The sequence below is a fragment of the Pinus tabuliformis genome, chromosome 4_2 (assembly GCF_031772625.1).
Source record: "Pinus tabuliformis cultivar Carrire ecotype Pingquan chromosome 4_2, CPIR1, whole genome shotgun sequence".
Taxonomy (NCBI): Eukaryota; Viridiplantae; Streptophyta; class Pinopsida; order Pinales; family Pinaceae; genus Pinus; species Pinus tabuliformis.
Genome location: NC_142304.1, coordinates 667,385,027 through 667,405,775, shown reverse-complemented (window position 1 = coordinate 667,405,775; position 20,749 = coordinate 667,385,027). Strand labels below are relative to the sequence as shown.

The window sequence follows — 20,749 nt, the reverse complement described above, 5'->3', positions numbered from 1 at the left end:
CTTGAATTATGAAATAAATAAAAATATATTATACAAAAAAACCAATATATTATTTAATAAAAAAATAATAAATTTTAAAATTAAAAGTTTAATAACTATTAATAAATAAAAATACATTATATAAATCCACTCATTACAAAATATGACTTAAGTAGAAACCATGAAAAATAATTAAATGCTTTCATTACCAATGAAAGATAACTCAATGAGATACATTACAAGAGCCGACCATTGATAATAATGAAAAACACCTGGCCTCAGTGTAAACATCGGTTATGTCCGACCTAAAAAAAAAAAAAAAAATCTATTATTTTTTTTTTCTGATTATTTTAATTTTTTAATCATAGAATTTTATATTATATGTAAATTTAGGTTTGGATAGAGTAAATATATGAGATAATATATAATTATATTTAAAAAAAAATAGATGAGCTTTTTCTTTCCCTTGGAAAAATCGTAATTTTCATTATGTAAGAAAATTACATGTTGTATATGCATCATGCATATGTTATAAGTGAGCCATGGCCTGTCAAAAATGAATATTGTTCACTTGTATCAATTCAAAATTTGGTGGCTTGAGTCCACGCAGGGAGACCCAGTTTCAAAAAATATTTTTCATATTGTTTTTCAATAAGAGTAAACTGTAGTAGAGTTCTGAGAAATAAACATATGTATATTTACAGATGGAGACTGTGAAAGCATGAGAAAAACCCTGTATCCAGGCTCCCACTGAACCTACTGTGTAGCTATGTCCATGAAGGGCCTGTGATAATACTGATAATGGGCCCCTTCCCTCCATTCCTAGATCATCCAAGTGCGAGAAGGCCTGTCAGCAGCCTCTTTGTATAATCGATCATTAGTTACGTTCCTTTCCCTAAAAATGTGATGGCATATGAAAAAATCAAAATTTGAATAAAGTCGAAGAGCCTCATCCAAGATATGTCTCAATGTGTAAGTATAGCATCTTGTTTTTTTGTTAAGCCAGTCACATACAACTTATGTATCCCCAAACAGTTGCAATGCTCTACAATGTTTTTCCAATGCATATTGAATAATAAATTTAGCAGTGGATAGTTACACAAGGTTGTTCGAGCCTCCTCCTAGGCCCATTTGTATATTGTAAAGATGGAGGTCAGAGAGATATAGGATGGATCCCTCCCCACACCTCCCCTCCTACGCGAAACCATCAAATAAATGCCAAGGAAGTGAGTGGTTAATGGATTTAGGTATAAGTGTGCGAGGCCGTGGGGAATTATCATCTTCCGAGATAAGAGTATAATCAGACAAGATCCGAGCAACAATTGAAGGCCAGTGATGGGTTGCATTCAAGAATATGAGTCTGTTGCATGCAATCCAAATGGCCCAGTCGATGAGAAGCGAAAGGTTTCGAAGTTTAGGCGGGACAACCCTTGTCCACCAGTTTATCCAGGCCTCCACGGGATCAGAGGCCTACCACCTAATCTTTGTAGAGACTTTTGTAGTAATTGTCTGCCAGTGTTAATGAGTAGTTGTGCAATCTATGAATAGATGCGAGACAGGTTCCTCGCTCCTCTTGCAAAGAAAGCACCAAAAAGGGCCATTTTGGGCTCACTTGAGGAGGTTGTCCCCCATGGGGATTTTATTGTTAAGGATGGTCCACATGAGAAGTCTGCACCTTGGGGGTGCTTTGAGCTTCCACAAGTGCCTCCACCAATGTTCAATGACTTGTGGTCTTCGAGCATCAGCTAATACCAGGTAGCCCTCCTTGGGTGTGTAAGACCCAAATTTCGATAATGCCCATATGATCTCGTCTTTGCCATCCCCTAATCGGATGTGGGCTGCAGTGAGAGCCCCAATGTAGTCCTTCTAGATCTACGCCCACTGCTGAGGAATATTTAAGTTGTGGGTTGATTTCCAAGCTTGCTGGAAAAAGGTGTAGTGCTTAGAATCTCCTATGTGATTGATATGAGTGATATTCATTGTATTAGAGATGATTTCTGATCTCAATAGGTAGTATGTGGCCATCCCCATAGCCGATCCAGGGGTCCTGTCCTATCCTAATAGGCCGAACCGGATTGGATTTTCCATGTGATGCCAACTCTGATGATGTCCAAGGATTTAAGAACAACCTTCCACATAATTGACATCCCAGAGGAGTATCTGTGTGGCTACCTTAACCAATCCATCACATTGGGAGGGGCAATGTATTTGGAGACCACCACCTTGATCCATAAGCTATTAGAAGATATAAGTTTCCATCCAAGTTTTGATGCCAGGGCTGAGGAAAAGTCTTCCAATTTCTTGATGGCCCATCCACCCCATTTATTTGGAAGGTTGAGTGCATCCCATTTGACCCAAGCATAAATTATTCCTGTCTGTTTTCCCTTCCAAAGGAATCTGCAACAAAGTGCCTGTATCCTTGAGAGTATACCTCTGGGGATCCATGCCAAGGACAACCAACAGACCGGTGTAGCCTCTAGAACGGTCTTGATGAGGATAAGTCTACTTGCCCTGGATAGATATTTGTAGTACCAGATATTGAGTCTTTTCTGCATCTTCGCTATAACCCACTTCTAGTCTGTTATTTTGTATCCCAAGGCTTCAGCTTATATCCGAGGTATCTTAACCCATCCTCAAGTTTCAGCAGAGTGAACTGAAATCTTTGTAGGGAAAAGTGGATCTCATGTTGGGTGCATCTAGATGTTGTCAAGGTGGATTTACTACAATTGACCATCATGCCTGTAGCCACTTGAAATAGGGAGAAAATGTTCTTTATGATGGTCAAGTCCCCTATGCCTCCATTGAGGAAAATTAAGACATCATCCACGAATAACAGGTGTGTTAAGATTCAGTCTTCTATGACTTTTATACCCTGCATTCTGCCCCTTCTGACCTCTGCTTTTATGAGTCTACTGAGCCCCTCCACTATTAGGAGGAATAGAAGAGGTGAGAGTGGACAACCCTGTCGAAGACCTCTTTCAGAATGAAAGAAAGGAGAGGCCACACCATTAACCAAAACACTGAATGGAGTGTTAGTGATATAGCCCATAATCCATTTAATGAAGACAAATGGGAACCCAAGGTGGGTTAAAAGCATTCTAATATACAACCAACAAACTCTGTCAAATTCCTTAGAGAGATCGACCTTGAGGATCATACCTTTGATTTTATTGTAATGCAATGAGTGCATAACTTCTTGGGTTGTTCCCACCGCTTCGTGGATTTGTCGGTCTTGAAGAAAGGCAAATTGCTTCTATGAGATGTGGGTGGATAGAATGGGCCTTAAGTGGTTGGAAATGATTTTAGCCATGATCTTATAGATGTAGTTACAAAGAGAAATTTGTATGTAATCATCGAAGGAGTTTGGATTGTCAATCTTGGGGATGAGAGCAATGGAAGCAGCATCTTTCCATTAACTATGGAGGATTCATACATCTTTCCATTAACTCTGGAGTCTTCCACTACCTTGAGGAGTTCTGAGCCTAGAATCCCAAAAAATGCTATGTAGAATTCCACCGTCCAACCGTCCGACCCAAGACTCTTATCTTTCTTAAACCATTTGAGGGTGGCTTCCATCTTTCCTTAGGAGACTTCCTTAGTTAGTTCCCTGCCTTCCTCCTACTCCACAAACCTTGGGAATAGTTGTGTCACTTGTATTATTTCGGAAAGGTTCACTATGGGCGGTGCTCTGTATATTTGCTTGAAGTGAGAGGATGCCAATGCTTCTAGCTGGGGGAAGGTGTTTACAGGGTCTCCCTATTCATTTGAAAGCTGCCATATGGTGTTGATTGCCTTCCTCCCATTTGCGAATTTATGATAAAGCTTAGTGTTATCATCTCCCTCAAGCATCCAGATCGCTGTACTTCTCAAACTCCATGATTCTTCGTGATCCTTTAAGATTTCCCCTCTAGCAGCATATAGAGATGAGATTATATCCTTGTGTTTCGTGGAGCTGTACACCCCTCCCAAGTTATTCTCAAAGTCCGTAATTACTATTTCAGCCTCTCTGAGTGTAGGAATTTATAGGGTAAGTTCCTCAGACAGAACACCAAAGGACACCGCTCACACACAGATCACAGATCAATACACCAGTATTTTGACGTGGTTAAAACCCTCAAAGAGGGAAACAGTCCACGGCCTGAGCCAACGCGGCCACTTCAGGCAATTTATTAATAAAAGAATGAAATTTTACATAACCTTCTCTCATGAAAAGTTAACCTAAAAATGACCCTCCATTCCCTTTAAATAGAGATCATGGACCAATCAGGTGTTAAGCCACGGATCAAGTGTCGGTAACACCGAGGAGAGAATGAACCATCGGATCACTACATATCGTGACCGTCGGATTGTAAGTTACAAAATGTACATAGTAAAGAAACACACTTTACCTAACTCTATACTAGACCAGGTTATACTTAACTATTTTCCTATGTGTCGGAATATCCTAACATCCCCCCTTAAGAACAACTTGGGATAGGATTGAAGGATTTACAAATATGACACAATAGGAGAAGGAAGGAGGCACTAGAGCCTATCCCCCCTTAGTGACAACTTCTTGAACTCCAACCATAAATCGAAGTTTAGTGAACTTCGCCTCTGTGAGAGCCTTTGTAAAGATGTCTGCAACTTGATCATCTGTTGAACAATATTGCACTTCAAGAACATGGTCATGGATGAGCTTTCTGATGAAGTGCATGTGCAGTTCAATGTGTTTGTTGCGCTAATGTTGGACTGGATCTTTGCATAGTTGAATGGCACTTCGATTATCACACCAAAGTGTAGTCGGATGTTGCTGCTGAAAGCCAAACTCTGACAGGATCTGACGAAGCCACAAGGCTTCCTTACTAGCTTCTACGACACCACGATACTCTGCTTCTGCTGAAGAAAGAGAAATGGCACCTTGTTTCTTGCAAGCCCATGTAATAGGTCCTGAGCCAAGAGTGAACACATAACCTGCAGTAGACTTCCGATCATCAGGGTCACCAGCCCAATCGGAATCAGTGAAACCAACCAATAGAGGAGCTGCTTCGGCACTGTAATGAATCCCAAACTGAACTGTACCTCGAACATAACGAAGTATTCTTTTAGCTGCTTTCCAATGACTTTCATGTGGGTTTTGCATAAACCGAGAAACAAGGCCAACAGCAAAGGAAAGGTCAGGACAAGTATGGGTTAGATACAAAAGTTTTCCTACAAGTTGACGGTATAAGGTAGCATCAACTTTAGGAGAAGTACAAGTGACTGAAAGTTTGACTCCAGACTGAAAGGGAGAAGGGGCTGGCTTATAGTCTTCCACGTGAAAATGGCGTAGAATATCACAGGCATACTTGGACTGGGAAAGGGAAATACCTTCCTTGGATTGCAAGACTTGAAGACCAAGAAAATAATGTAAGTGTCCCAAGTCTGTCATTTCAAACTTCCTTTTAAGGCTAGACTTCACATGGTTTATAAGGTTGGGATCACTACCAGTCAGGATAAGATCATCAACATGAAGAACGAGAATGATAAGAGACTTGCCCACTTTCTTGGTGTAGACAGTATTGTCAGAAGGACACCTAGAAAAGCCATTTTCTAAAATAAAGTTATCCATTTTGGCATACCAAGCTCGAGGAGCTTGCTTGAGACCATAAAGGTATTTCTTAAGCCGACATACAAGGCTTGAGTCTGTTTGTATAAAGCCAATAGGTTGTTCCATATAGATTTTTTCATGCAAGTCCCCATGCAAGAAGGCAGATTTAACATCCATCTGATGGACTTCCCATTTGAAAGAGGCAGCAAGGGAAACAACAAGGCGGATAGAGTTCATTTTGGCAACAGGGGAGAAGGTTTCAGTGTAGTCAATGCCTTCAACTTGTGAAAAACCCTTAGCAACAAGACGAGCTTTATGTTTATCAAAGTTCCCATCTGGTCCATACTTGGTTCTATAAACCCATTTGCATCTAACAAGTTTTCGTCCCTTTGGTAGAGGAACAAGATCCCATGTATCATTTTCCAATAATGAATGATATTCTTCATTCATAGCTGCTTCCCAATCTGGATGGCCTGAAGCTTCTACAAAGGTGTCAGGATCATAATTTACTGAAGCTTGAGCCAATAAAGAAGAGGCTCTATCAAACTGAGAACGTGTACGTCGTCGATCTGTAGGATCACCGGCAAGATCACCTGCTGCATCCCGAGTAGCATGGACCCATTTTGGAAGCTGAGGAGCTGAAGGAGGATCCTGAGAAGGTGGGGGAGGATTTTCATCCTCGCTTTCATCATCTGAAGAAGAAATATTTTCAAAAGTAGAAGAGATAGGGAGAGGTGGCACATCCGTCGAACTAGGCTCGTAGGCCGATATATTTTCAGCAAACTTTACATCTCTTCTAATGATAACATTTTTGGAATTAAGTGGAATAAGTCTATATCCTTTGACATCTTCAGAATATCCAACAAAAATACATTTTTCACTCTTAGGTTCTAAAGCTTTATGTTTCTCATCTGGAATATGGGCCCATGCTTCACTTTCAAAAACACGAAAGTGACTTACATCTGGTTTAATTGAGCTCCATGCTTCTTCTAGAGTGATATTCTTTAAAATCTTAGTAGGAGTGCGATTTATTATGTAATTTTCACAGTTAATTGCTTCTGCCCAATAATTAAGACTACGTCCTTTAGATTGAAGCATACAATTAGCCATTTCCTTTAAGGTGTGATTCTTCCTTTCAGGTACACCATTTTGTTGTGGAGTATATGGAACAGTATGTTGCATTTGAATTCCATCCTCAGTGCAAAAGTTGATGAATTTGTTGTTAACATATTCTCCGCCATTATCAGATCTTAGCTTAAGAATTTGATGTCCAGATTGTTTTTCAACAAAGGCCTTAAAGGCCAAGAACATGTTAAATACTTCACTCTTGAGTTTTAAGAAGTATACCCAAGTGCGTATGGAGAAATCATCAATGAAAGTTAAGAAATACTTGTAGCAGAGAATGAAACAACTGGAAGTGGACCACATAAATCACTATGCACGAGCTGTAAAGGGGCTGAGGCGTGCCAAGAGGCACGTTTTTCAAAACTATCCCAATGATGTTTTCCGAGTACGCATCAGAACAAACACCATCTCTGCAAGATACCATTGGAAGACCTGTCACCATATTTTCTTTACATAGATTCTGAAGGGAGCGATAGTTTAAGTGACCAAATCGCTCATGCCAAAGTTTGCTCACTTCATCGTTATGAGCAACAAATACTGAGGGAAGATTTGATGACCCAAAGTTGTGAAACTTATACAACCTTGTAGAATCATCGGCAATGCCAGTAGCTAAAATCTGTCTAGGATCTCGTAGGTCCTTAATTACAACATCGTGAGGTGAAATTCAACGATTTTACCTTCACCTGAATGATTTATCTGATATACAGATAGAAGGTTGCAAGACAAGGTTGGAACACATAATACATCATTAAATTGACCATTGTCTATATGAACAGTTCCAGTCCCTACAACACTAAGAGATCTATCATCACCAACATATATATTTTTGGTGTTACAATCATTTAAAGAAGAAAACATGGCTTTGTTTTTGGCCATGTGATAAGAACCTCCAGAATCAATGAGCCACTCATGAGAATGAGAAGAAGAAGATACATTTAGTGCATAGCCAGACCGAGATGCTTGACAACCACATGCAGAAAGTGCCATTCCTGAAGATGAAGTTGAGGTTGAAGAGTGCTCCAAATGCATATTATGCTTCTTCATTGCTGCTTCCAAGGCTTCCATCTTCTTAAAGCATCTAGATTCTAAGTGGCCATCTCGATTACAAAAGTTGCAATGTCTATCAGTGCTCTTCCCTTTGTTTTTATTTGTCTTATCAATTTGTTGAAATGATTTTTCATTTTGAGGCTGAAATTGCTTAGGACCCTTGTTTGGTTTAGGACCATTCCTTTTAGGATACAACTTCTTAGGATTCTTTGAATTTGGTTGCTGTTGGGCGGCTAATGCTTTCTTAGAAGAGTTTCCAAGATGAAGAAGACCAAGGTGTAAGAGTTTTTCTTGTTCTCTTATTAAAGAATCACAAAAGGAATCAAAGGAAGGGGACTTGTAGACTTGTCCTTGAGAAATGAAGGCTTCTCTTGTAGAACGGAAGGTGGAAACAAACACAGAATAGGCTGGTCCCAACTTAGTAAGAATGGAGTAGATAAGGCTACTATCTTCTTTCTTAACCTTAACACTTTCCAAGAGAAGTCTAAGGGTCTTGAATTTGGACAAAAAATCTTCAATGCAAGAAAAATTATTGGGGTCCAATGTAAGCAAATCATTTTCAAGTTGATGGGCTTTAAGTTCATTTTTAATTCCAAAAACTTTAGTGATCTATTTCATTGCTTCTTCAGGAGTATCAAGTTCTGTAATATGGAATCTAAGATCCGGAGAAATAGACATCCCTATCAACCCACGTGCTTGATCTTGCCTATTTTTCCATTTAGCTACCTTATCTTCATCTTTCGGTTTGGTCTCTTGGCCCGAGGCTATTTTGTAGAGACCTTTACTTCTAAGTAAATCCACAACGTAGGACCACCATTGGAAGTAGTTGGTGCTGTCAAGAATAACTTGGCATGGACTTTCCATTTTAACAGAAGCTAAAGCTATAGATGCTGAAACTAAGTGTTCCAATGAAAGATCTCGAAAAATTAGTCTGGTTAAAAAAAATGGCTCTGAAAACGGCTTCCGGATGAAGAAGTTATGGCTTTTTGAAGAAAAGTTGATGAAGATGCCAACAAAGTGCGGGAATGTGCGGAAATGAAAAATCCGCCCCCACAAAAAGGAGACTTGAACTCAAGACCTCTACTCTCATAAATTAGCTTTGGACCAAGTGAGCTAAACTAAAAGTTTGAGAGAGAGGGGGGGGTTCTTTTTTTTTTAGTCACTGAAGCTTTGGGTTGTGTGCTTGCTTGAGAAAGCTCTTTTTCCCTACAAAACAAAAAACACAAAACCCAACACGGACATACAAAAAAAAACGAACCTTACGGCTCGAAGTTAGTTTTAGCCGGAAACTAAATATTTTCCTCAATGTTTCTGATTTTCCGAGATCACACTAAGGCGCAGCGGAAAAGAGCATATGCATGAGAAAAATCTTTCCTTTCTGTTTCTGATTTTCCCAGATCGCACAGAGTCGCGGGGAAAGAGCATACGCAGAAATGAAAGGTATAGATCCGGTAATAAAAAAAGCAAAAAGCTAAATAAACCGAAACCGAAATAAACAGAGAGAAAATAATTGTAAACTGCAAATAAACACTGTATACCTCCAGATCTTAAAAAAGACGTAGCTAGGGCTACCGGAAACCTTTTCGCGTGAAACAAAAGGGGTTCCTCACTAGAACAGATGCTCCCAACACAATAGAGCAGTCCTCTCGGCCCGAAAGTAGTCATAAACAGTAGATCTAGGAAACGATAGTCGGATGCAGTTCTACCGGCTTCAGATTTGGATCACCAACGGATGCGGCCCTCAAATAGCTTTGATACCATGTAGGAATTTACAGGGTAAGTTCCTCAAAAAGAACACCAAAGGACACCGCTCACACACAGATCACAGATAAATACACCAGTATTTTGACGTGGTTAAAGCCCTCAAACAGGGAAACAGTCCACGGCTTGAGCCAATGCGGCCACTTCAGGCAATTTATTAATAAAAAAATGAAATTTTACATAAGCTTCTCTCATGAACAGTTAACCTACAAATGACCGTCCATGCTCTTTAAATAGAGATCATGGACCAATCGGGTGTTAAGCCACGGATCAAGTGTCGGTAATACCAAGGAGAGAATGAACCGTCGGATCACTACATATGGTGACCGTCGGATTGTAAGTTACAAAATGTACATAGTAAAGAAACACACTTTACCTAACTCTATACTAGACCAAGTTATACTTAACTATTTTCCTATGTGTCGGAATATCCTAACATTGAGGGCTTGATCATCCTACCTCCTCTTGTTGTGAGCCCAAATTTTGGAGAGTCTCTTCAACTCATTAAGGTTTTGAGAAACCCTTCCGCTATATGACCTGCTATAGTAGGGGGGTGTGCCTTCTAGAAATATGTGAACATACAAACTTAGGAAGGGTCCTTCAGCCATGTGGCACAGAACTTGAAGGGACCCTTAGGTTTTCCTTGCCCCCCACTGATTTCCATATAAATAGGCAAGTGATCAGAGATGCCCCCTGATCCCACTCATTGCCTGTGAATTAGGCCCTGATTGAGAAGGCCTTCCTTAATAAGAAATCTATTGAGTCTACGAGCTAGACTGTCTTCCCCTATTCTATTATTTGCCATGTGGGTTACATCTTGGTGATGGGGATCTCTATCATATTGTGGGCTCCCAATACATTCTCAAAATAGACTAAAAGGGGATCAATTTGTGCTCTCCGCCCCCATGATTCCACATGTCCTATGGAGAATTTTAAATCCCCTCCCATGATTAGAAAATCCTTTTGACAGAGTTCAGAGTTAAGTAGGTGGTCCCGAAATTCAGGCATGTGTTGGCACAGCCCATAGACATTAATATCTCGTATCTCCATCCCGAGGTTAGCCGAGAACAAGTCTGCCCCAAGATAACCCGACCCCCTCCAGTAGTTGTAAAGATTGATAGTGAGCAAGTTGAAACCCAGGGCAATGCCTCCCGAACGACCACTTGCATCAAGGCCAATAAAGGACCAGTCTAGGAGCATCAATTGTAATAATAGAGAGATAGCTTCAGCAAAGCTAAGGGTTTCCTGGAGGAAAATAACATCAATAAGAGAGGCAGATAGCAGTCTTCTAAGATCTGTTTTTTATCGGGCCTAGCTAGCCCTCTGCAATTGAATGATACAATATTCATGAGGGGGGCTCGGGTAATGGGCCTCGTGTTCTAAGAGCCCTCAGGATGGTAGATTTCTTATTAGAAGTGATTTCGTCTCCAGCCATACTCTGTGCTTTAGAGAGGGAAGAGGGGCATCCTCAAGGGAGTTTAGGGGGAGTAGGGGAGAGTACTAGGTCAAGACCAATGTGGTCGTCCTGCTATTTTTTGGCCTTAGACCTAGTCTGGTATCTCAGGAATGGAGGCCCGTCTTCAGGAACAGGGGAATACAGTGGAAGGGACTCCGGGATAGAAGATGGGGTGATGGAGAACGTGGCTGGGGGGGGGGTGGGGGGCGAGGGGGACAATATTGGGGGGGGGGGGGGGAGATACTCCAGTAATCCCATGTTCGATGCCAAATGGAGGAAATGCCAAGCCATCAGTAATAGAAGATGTATGAGAGGGGTAAGAGGAGGGTGAACTCTTACCTGATGATGATGATGCCCCGGCAGCCGCTCTGGCCCTTGTGAGTGGAGGAGAGGGTGGCTGAAGAGGTGGTCTGCCGTGTTTGTTCGGAACCTCTCTGGAGGGTGTCTTTCCTGCATCCACCGGATCCGCTTGTATCCCTGGGTCTCCGATGGGACGTTGTTCCTCCTGTTCCTATGCTGACTTAGATGGGATTGACCTTACCTATTTCCCTGATCTTGCCTTATTATTCAGTGGGTATTCCTTAAACAGATGCCCGACCTTGTGACAACATCTGCACATGAAAGGTACCCCTTCAAAATCCAATGTCTGTCTCCGAGTAAAATTTCTCCACTGAATTGTGATGTATTCCTGCAAGCCATCACTGGTATCCCTGCAAGTCTCCTGAAAACATCTTCAGACCATAATTGTAAAGGTAGCCCTCGGAGATGGACCCATAGGGGACCAACATTTAGCTTCTCACATTCTAGGTCAAATAGGGGCGTCCATCTGCGCAGGAGCACCGGAACCTTTTCTATGTGCCAAACCGTAGAGAGGACCCAATTCGTGTGTTCGGCCCTTGCAAAATGGAGGGCAAACCATCCCCTAAAAAAATTCTGGACTAAAGGAGGATCACCCAGATGCCGTCCCCAAACCTTCGATGTCCACTGCTTCAGCCTAGCTGCACTGTAGTTCCTCCCCCTGACTCTTCCAACCAAGACCCTGTCAGCAATATCCATAGTATCGATCAACTGAATGTCCTCTCCGAGCCTTAGAAAAGCCTCAGAAGCTTTAGGTTCCAGGCATAGATGTCTTTTAGTCGTTCGTGGCTTGTCTTCATCTGTGGGCTGCAGAGGTTCGCTCAAAGGAGGATGACCCCCAAAATTAGGAGGGTCCTGAGGAGGCTCCACGGAGAAAACTCCAAAAATGGGTGAGATCCCTGTGAAATTACCAGATGGGGGGGTTGTGGAGAGTAGCATAGGTTGTCGTTCAGGAGCGGAAGGCATGAGGGGACACGGGAGCCAGTGGAGGGTGGAAAGGGTGCAATGCCCACTGAGAGATTTTCCAAACCAAGATCCAGAGAGTGGTCCACGAAAGATAGGGTAGATGGAGACAACAACTGAGAAGTGAGGTCCGACAGCAAGGGGGTGGCTTCCGGGAGTGTGGCCACCGAGTTCAAAGGACCTGATATCGAGGGCAGAGAGGCTATGACATCTGAGAGTGCACTGTCAAAAGGGTAACTGCCTATGGGAATTTTTTGGGGATGGTTCCAAATGGGGATTCCCTCCAAAGGGTCCTCCGAATAGTCTACAAGCTCATCCATAGCCGTCGCTATATTCCTGCTCCAGTTGCCTGCAGATTCCTTGGGGAGCCCGTCACTGGTGACCAGGGGAAAAAGTGGTAGAACAAGAAAACGGAAGGTAAACCCTTGTCGGTGGAGGGGGAAAGTAACCACGGTGACAAGGCTATAACACAGTTGAAACGGGTCTATGCAGGAGAGTAGGTAGGGTAACAGGTAATGAGTACGGTCACCAGCACGGAAGGTACCATCGAGGGTAGGGTCGTAGCAAAAAAGAATTACCAGGCTATTACACTGAAACCCTCGTCAGGTGCCCTCGTCGCCATCGCCATCCTCCATCTAAATCCTGTTAGGTTCACTTTGTATCCATCTATGTCCTCAGTAAATACATTTTTCTTGTGGAGGAACATGCATAACTTGAAGATCAAATATGAGCTTTTTCATTTAGCAAAATTATATTTTTTTTTCTAAAAAATTTTAAATTAGACAATAAAAATAAAGGGTTTTGTAAATATATATTTTATAAAATTAACTCGTAAAAAAAAAAATACATGTCATACTATTAGTGATTGGTAATGCAATCTTTTTTCCAAGGAAAAAGCATAATTTTCATTAAAATTTTAAGAAAATTACATGTTGTATGCCAACATTGTGTTATGCTTTCACTACTGTCAATTGGTGGAGTTCTGTTGTTGCTTAAATGTTACAAAATCCTTCATTAAACTTGAAGGTGCAAAAACAATATACATACTATTTGGTAGATTGTTCTGCAGATAATAAAAACAAGACAAAGCAAAATAAAAACAGAGAAACCATTGTTTGGATTGATCCTGTCAATCAATCCTGGGAAACTGCTTCCTCATTTATATATGGCCTGTGATATATCTGGAAGAAGTCACCATTCCTGTATTCCTGTATTATCCATTGTCCTCTACTCAATTGTGCGACCTCTTTGGAAAGAAGGTTAACAACTTCATTCCTTTCCTGTGTTTCCTTGCAACATCTGGTGCAATTGCTAGTTTATTTTGTGGTGTGCAGGGTCCCCGGTGCTTTTTGCAGTTGTCGTGCAGAGCAGGGTTGGAGTTTGGATTACTCTTTACCCATTATACATTTTTGTTTGACGTTTTAGGTTTCTATGTTGCCCTTCAAGAAACGTTATGTTTAAAACTTTTCCATTCAAGAGTGATGTTTTGATAATAAATTAACCCTTCACTAATAAAGGTTTCATTAAAAACACATGTCTATCATAAGGAAAAAAATTGACCATAACACATAAATGACTTATTGAATTCTCAATTTTGGTTTCAAATTGTATGTAACACTCACAGTAAAATATCCATAACTCTGAAACCAAATGTCCTTCACTCATACATGTCATAGAATTTGTATATATGAGATATTACTAAGGAGATATTATGGGATGTAAATATGACCAACAAAGTAAAACTATAAGAAGGACTATCATTTGCATCCTCTCCACTATCATAATCACATTGAATCAATGTGGGGCTCCACCGCCGAGAGTTTGTAGTCAAGAAAGTACAATGCATTGAAATTGTTTTAGTATTTCATACGTGGCAGTAGATATCGTTCTTCATAAGCCATATATTTCAAATTTTTTAAGCGAAATTTTGAGACACTCAATATCTGGTGCAGATTGTAGTCGAAGCTACACTCTCACTGTTCCACAAGTGACATTTTGACATAGGATAACTTTCATAAGTGAGTGGTGAGTCGGTGATACTGTGACAGACCTCTGGCCCAAACAATCCAATAAAGGTGGGTGGCCAATACACTTAGGGAGAGCAAGTTGCAACAAGCAATATTGTTGTCCAAATTTATTATGACAAGGAAGAGGTTTTGTTTTTTCAGCCACGTAGGTTCGATGATGCACTAACACACTCATGGATTCGTTGATTGTTTCATTCAAGTGGGAATTTTAACGATGTTTGCATAAGAGATAGATCATAGATGCATATTCATTGAATTTCAAGGAAACTATTTAGACTTGGATTGTAATAAAACTTACCCTGATCAAGTGAACGAATTCTGAGTTATTGAACGATATTCCTTCTAAGGAGTATGAACTACATATGTTTTCTTCCCCTTGTCCCTAGGAATTCAATCATATTAAGGTCGACCATCTTATGAGATCTCATCATGAACAGAACATTTCAAACCAATCCAAATTTGTTATGTTGTGGGTATATATATATAAATGTCATTATTTGATATAAAGTCTCTATTAGGCTAGACGCTTATTGATCCCTTAGTTTTGTAGACTTATATTTAAGGAGACTAGGTAAGAACCTTTGTTGAATGATCTCAGATACATTTTCCATGGTTGTGTTTCCTAAGGCTATAGGTGTTACGTGGTTGTGTGTCCTTAGGCTATAGGTGCTTTTGTGCAAGTTGCAAATATCTTAATTCCTATTTATTAAAAATATGTTTTTCTTTCTATGTGTGTGCATATTTGAATTCACTTGGGATGTCTCTTCAATTGGTATGGTCCATTCACATCCACCTCAAGTTGCATCAATGAGAAAGAAAATCAATCAAAGTTGAAAATGGGCCTAAATAGATTTACCCATGGAAAATTGGAAGCTTGCAATATTAATGGCACAAAAGAAAATATAGAAAGACTAAGAATGTGAAGGCTAGGAATAAAAAAAGCAAAATTGTTATCTATAAGTTTATAGTATCTATTTGTAATAAATCCTAAAGCATAAAAGAGCCAAACAAATGTCATTTCTAGATGGCTTTGTCAAGAAACCTTTCCAAAGTAAGATATTTACATTATTATTATGTTTACAATTGACTTCTTCAACATTATTTCTACATTTATTAATTTTAATAAAAAATAAATAGTTTCTAGTGATGTTTTAAATTCGTTTCATTGAGATGATCAAATTGTACAATTAATAAATTATATTTTGGTTTTTACTTGAATGCTTAAGACATATTTTGGGCAATAATCACATTATATTTCATAGGTGAATGCTTAACCCACTTAATGTATTACAAGTATGTGTTTAAGTAACACACATTGTTGGTGATGGATAAAGTAAAACATAAACGACACTGATAGTTAAATAGATACACACTCTTAAAATTTTTATAAAAGAATTGTGTTTAGTTAAATATATACACACTTCTTACAAATTTTATAAAATAAATTGGAATTTTTGACCATTTTCTTTTTAAGACATGTTTTCGGCAATAATCACATATATTTCATAGGTCCACACATTTTGAACCAGCGAGTGTGGAAGAACCAGATTATGACAAGAAGTTGAATAGAGGGACTTCTCATTCCAATGACTAGAAATGACTACTTTTGACCAAAGGAAACAACTATAATTGAGTGGACTACAACTAGAATTTACTCAACCTAGAATTAGCAGAAATTTTATTAATTAGTTAATTTGTTGGATTTATTTAATTTAAGTCTATCTGTAACTAAATGAAACCGCTAATAATAAACTTAAATTAAGGACTTTAAACTTAATAAATCATCTAAATTCTTTAATTTAAAACTAAATAAACTTATATTATTATGGGATAAATAAATGTTTATTACCTAAATAAATTAATTAGTTAACTTATTTATCAACATTATTTATATAAATATATACTTAACCAAATGTCTTTTCATCTTTTAATTTAAATAAAATCAATTTATAATAATACTCTTATATGAAGGATTATGGGATAAGATAGGATAAAAGTTTATTGTTTAATTAGTTTATATGTTTTTTAATTATATCTATTTTTATTTAGATGAATGATTTCCTAAGTCAATTATATTATATATACTTATGATTTTTTCAGACATATTTATTTATATATCATCTATAACTAAAATTATTAAAATTATTAAAGAAGTAAATTAATTAAGAGCATAATAAATAAAAATAAGGGAAATTTTATTATTCTTTTACGAAAAATAAAAATATGAATATTATGAATAAAAAATGGTAATGAGTAGCAAGAAAGGAAAAACAATAATTCAAATAGAAAAGAGAAATTAGGTGAATTCAAATAATCGAAAAGACGAGGGAATAAAGCTAGAAAGGAAAACCAAGCAGAACGAAAAAGGAAAGAGGAAAGGGCAGGGATCAAACAACTGCTAATCGTGGGCATGGATCTAACAACTGCTAATCTTCCACTGATCATCCCTGTTGAGATTGCTTTGTCTCCTTTCAATTTCTTTTTAGCTTTATAGTATGTCTTAAAATTGATTTTGTTTGGCTAAGATTTTGATTTCATGGAATGTAAGGAAATAGGTTAATAGCCCAAGACTCAAAGCCAGACATTTGGTAAGAGTGAAAGCCAGACATTTGGTAAGAGTGAAAGCCAAACTCAAACTACTAATAGCGTAATTCCAGAGCGTGGTTTTTCTTGAATAACCATGATGAGTCATCCTGCATTAATGTGAGTTCCAAAACTAAATTATAATCATTTTCCCCTATATATTAAAAAAAATAGAATAAAATATTAAAATATTATAGAAAGCAATTTACTAAATATATTTCAAATATATTTTTAACTAAAACATCATTAAAAAAACACTAATTTAAAAAAAAATTAGTTATCCAATTTTAATGGTTTAAAATTAGAAAAAATTTAAAACATACTAAATTGATTTATACATAATAATAATAATAATAATAATAATAAAATTCAATCCACACAAATCTACAATTCTTTAAAAGATGTTATACTTAATTCCAATCCCAAAATAATAAAGCTAAAATAGTTAATAATAACCAAGCTCTCAAGAGCACGAGACATGAATAATATCTTTCAGCAAGTCTGGTTGACGGTCTACACAAATTTTAATCTCAGCCAACCATTTATATAAAATAAAGTCAAATGACCGTCAAATTCCAAACCTACAGTAGAGTTTATCACAATGACCGTCAAATTCCAACCCTGGTGCAGAGTTTATCTCTTTTTGAAGGTTATTACATCAGGTTTTCCCGCCTTCATCGCCTGCTGATCAGGTGGTGTCTTGCAAGTTCGCCCTGCATGCCCGTTTGGAGAAGCTGTTATCTTCGATCCCACGGGTGCTTTTCCCTCAAGTGAATTTCGCCTATGGCGACCACTTTCTGAATTGTCGACCACTGTAAGTGGCTGCTGCCTGTTTGAGAAGGGTTGGCTCTGTCCACCAATAGATAATCTTCGCTCACCGCTACAGACAGGGGGTGATAATTCAACTTGAATTGTAGATCTTTTTTCACCATTGATTAGTTTTCCAAAGGACTGTAGTGACTTTTTAATTTGAGAAGTCTTTTTCGATGCGAATGGAGCCACAGTATCAGTTACTGTATTTATTTCACCGTCTGTACGGTCATTTCCCAGACTGCTCCGACGGTTGCCATTTTGTTTACCTATCGGCGTCTTATTAAGCTTGGATCTCTCCCCTGAATCTACTAACTTGTCATCTTGGGTACCCACCCCAAAATTATAAATACCATCTTGTACCTCAAATTTGCTTATTCCAGGCGCTTCAAGGCTCCATCTACGATTTCGCACTGGCGTTTGGAGTTTGTGTTTGTCAATAAGTGGAGATTCTCTCGCATTCTGTAACTGTGCTACTTCTGCTTCTTTCCTCGCCAACGCCTTCTTCAAACTGTCTACCTGCTCTCTAAGCTCACGAACTTCTCCACTTTCTTTATTCAAACGTGCAGCACCAAGTTCAACAGAGGACACCCGTTCAGCGAATTTAAGGGTGCTTATTGTCTCTCCATATGAATCCGGTTCAGCACTTATGTGAACAAACATCAGAGTCTTTGCCTTGCCCCCTAATGAATCCTGAAGCAATTGAGTCAATTTGCTATTTCGATATGGCACATGCGAATTCCTCTGTGCCAATGCTGCAATTACGTCTGCTAGAGATGAAAGGGACTTGTTTATGTATTGTGCCTCCTTCAAACGATCTCCAGTTACTTCAGATTTATCTACCCTCTCACTTCCAGCAAGATCTACCAAATTAAGGCAGCTATGAAGGTTACACCCAGAAACACGATCTGTACCTTGCACATGTACAGTCAACACACTGTGAGAACGACTGCTGCGGTCATTTAGTGCAGTATAGCTAACAGTGCGATTCTTTTTGCCTAAATTCATCAAATCCAAAACATCAGAAGTTGCTTTAACAGGCATAAGTATAGCATCCGGTACATTAAATCCCTTATGACCATTATTTCGAATATCTAATTTCTTGCTTGAGGTCAGTGCTCCGAGAAGATCCCTCACTTGTTCGTTGTATACCTCTATCATCTGGACGGAGACTTCATACACCATTATATCTTTCCTCTTTTGAGACAACTCGAAGAGGTCACTGAGTGCTCTATAGTTGACTCCCATCTCTTTTTCAGAAGCACCTGTTGGACCGCTCATGGTGTGGGTTTTCCCAGATCCTGTTTGACCATATGCAAAAATGCAGACATTGTAACCATCCATTACAGATCGGATCAATGGCTGTGTATCCATGTAAATTTCTTCTTGTGTAGAAGATGGCCCAAAAACCTTATTAAAATTGAATATCCTCTGGACATCTTTGCCCATTTTGGATGTATTGACCAGGAGGGATCCATCCTCTCCAATCAATTCCACTGCACTGTGAGCTTCAGATTGACCTCCAAAATGGGGTCGGATTCTGCAGTATACCCTTATGCTTCCTTTGAGTTCTTGAAGGCTATTATAAAGGATCTTGTTTTCTTCCAGAACTCTGTGATATCCACTAGCAGCATTAAAAATTCCTGCGACCTGGTTATCAAGCAATTCAAAATGCTTTCGCCACTCTGCCTGAAACCTTTGTACATCTTCCCGTGCTCTAAGTAATAAGTCTCTTATGTCCTTGACTTCTTTTCTTTGTGCTTCCAAACGCATCTGATGTTCCTGACTTATATGCAAAGGTTTTGGATCCTGACTTTGAAAAGGTGAACAGTCACCATTTTTCTGGTCTGGAGAATCCAAAACGAGCTGACTGTCTTGATCCTGGCTTTTCTGAATCAAGGAAAATTTGTCTTGTTTATTTTCTGCAAAAATTGCAATGATAAGATTCATGAATGCTTGCATCGAGCCCGGTGCAGCAGTTTGTATGGCTTCAACAAAGTTCTGATCAACTTTTTCCTTGTCATTTGTCATTTCTACAGCAAACCGCTTTAACCAAGCTCCCATTGTGTCTTTAGATTGAAAGATGTCACCGAGTCGTTTTTCTCCGTCATCCATGCTTATAACTGATAGGTCTGGCAGAGTTTCAGTGTCCCTTACAGGCACACAAGGAGTTGAGCGTTGAAGGAAATTTCCTGTGCTTCGTGGAATCATGGGGGACCTCAAAGGGCCTGCATATTTCCAAGAGCCATTTCCTGCACACTGTTTCCATTCATAATAAGATTTCAGCGCCAATATACAGTCAACAATCTTTGTCGTAGAACCCGGCCGCAAGCTTTCCTGCTCTAAATGAGTAGCTTCAAAAGTAGGTAACTTCATCTCTTCAGCAGCTACAAGAAAATTCCTAACATTCTCAAAATATTGATAAGCAGATAAAGGCCGTCCTTCAGGAGGAAGTGATGAAACATGATTTGCAACGACCTTAGACACTGCGCCTGGCTGAACCTTGTTGATAAGATTACATAATATGATCCCATTTCTCAAGCAAAGACGAAACTCCTCCTCCGATGGCTCGCATGGTATATCTAGAGAACCAACCATGCTCTTTATCCATGCCGTAGCTTGAAACCTCCTATTAGCTGCTTCCTCTGCTTTCAGTGAAGCCAAACGACCTTGCGATCCACTACTTTCTGCGCTAGAAACCTGTAAGTCCGTGGCACTCCTGAACATATCGTCGGAAAATGCCTCGTGCCTTCTCTGACAGAACGAATTTCTGGGAGGAGGATAGGGAGAAGTGCTGGAAACCAATGGGAGAGGGACCCTGCTGGGAGTAGAATCTGGTTCCAGAGACATTTTTTCCTCTTATTCGACAAATCTCAATAGAAAACTGAAAAACCGCAACTGGAGAGGCTTGGCCCTGAATGCGAACTCAATCAGTGCGGTTCAGCAAGTGGGTATGTACCATTTACTACAGATACAGCAACTGATCAATCAATCGAATTCAACCAGGCCTTGAACTCTCTTTCTCGAGAATAAATTCAAAACACTCGATGCTTTAGGTAACTTGTTTTCATT

At 39.3% G+C, this 20,749-nt stretch overlaps 1 pseudogene; it reads right to left on the bottom strand.

Annotated features, from left to right (window-relative positions):
* Positions 1 to 17,500: 17,500 nt before the first annotated feature.
* LOC149171188 (kinesin-like protein KIN-14L pseudogene) lies at positions 17,501 to 20,527 on the bottom strand (annotated as a pseudogene).
* Positions 20,528 to 20,749: the final 222 nt, after the last annotated feature.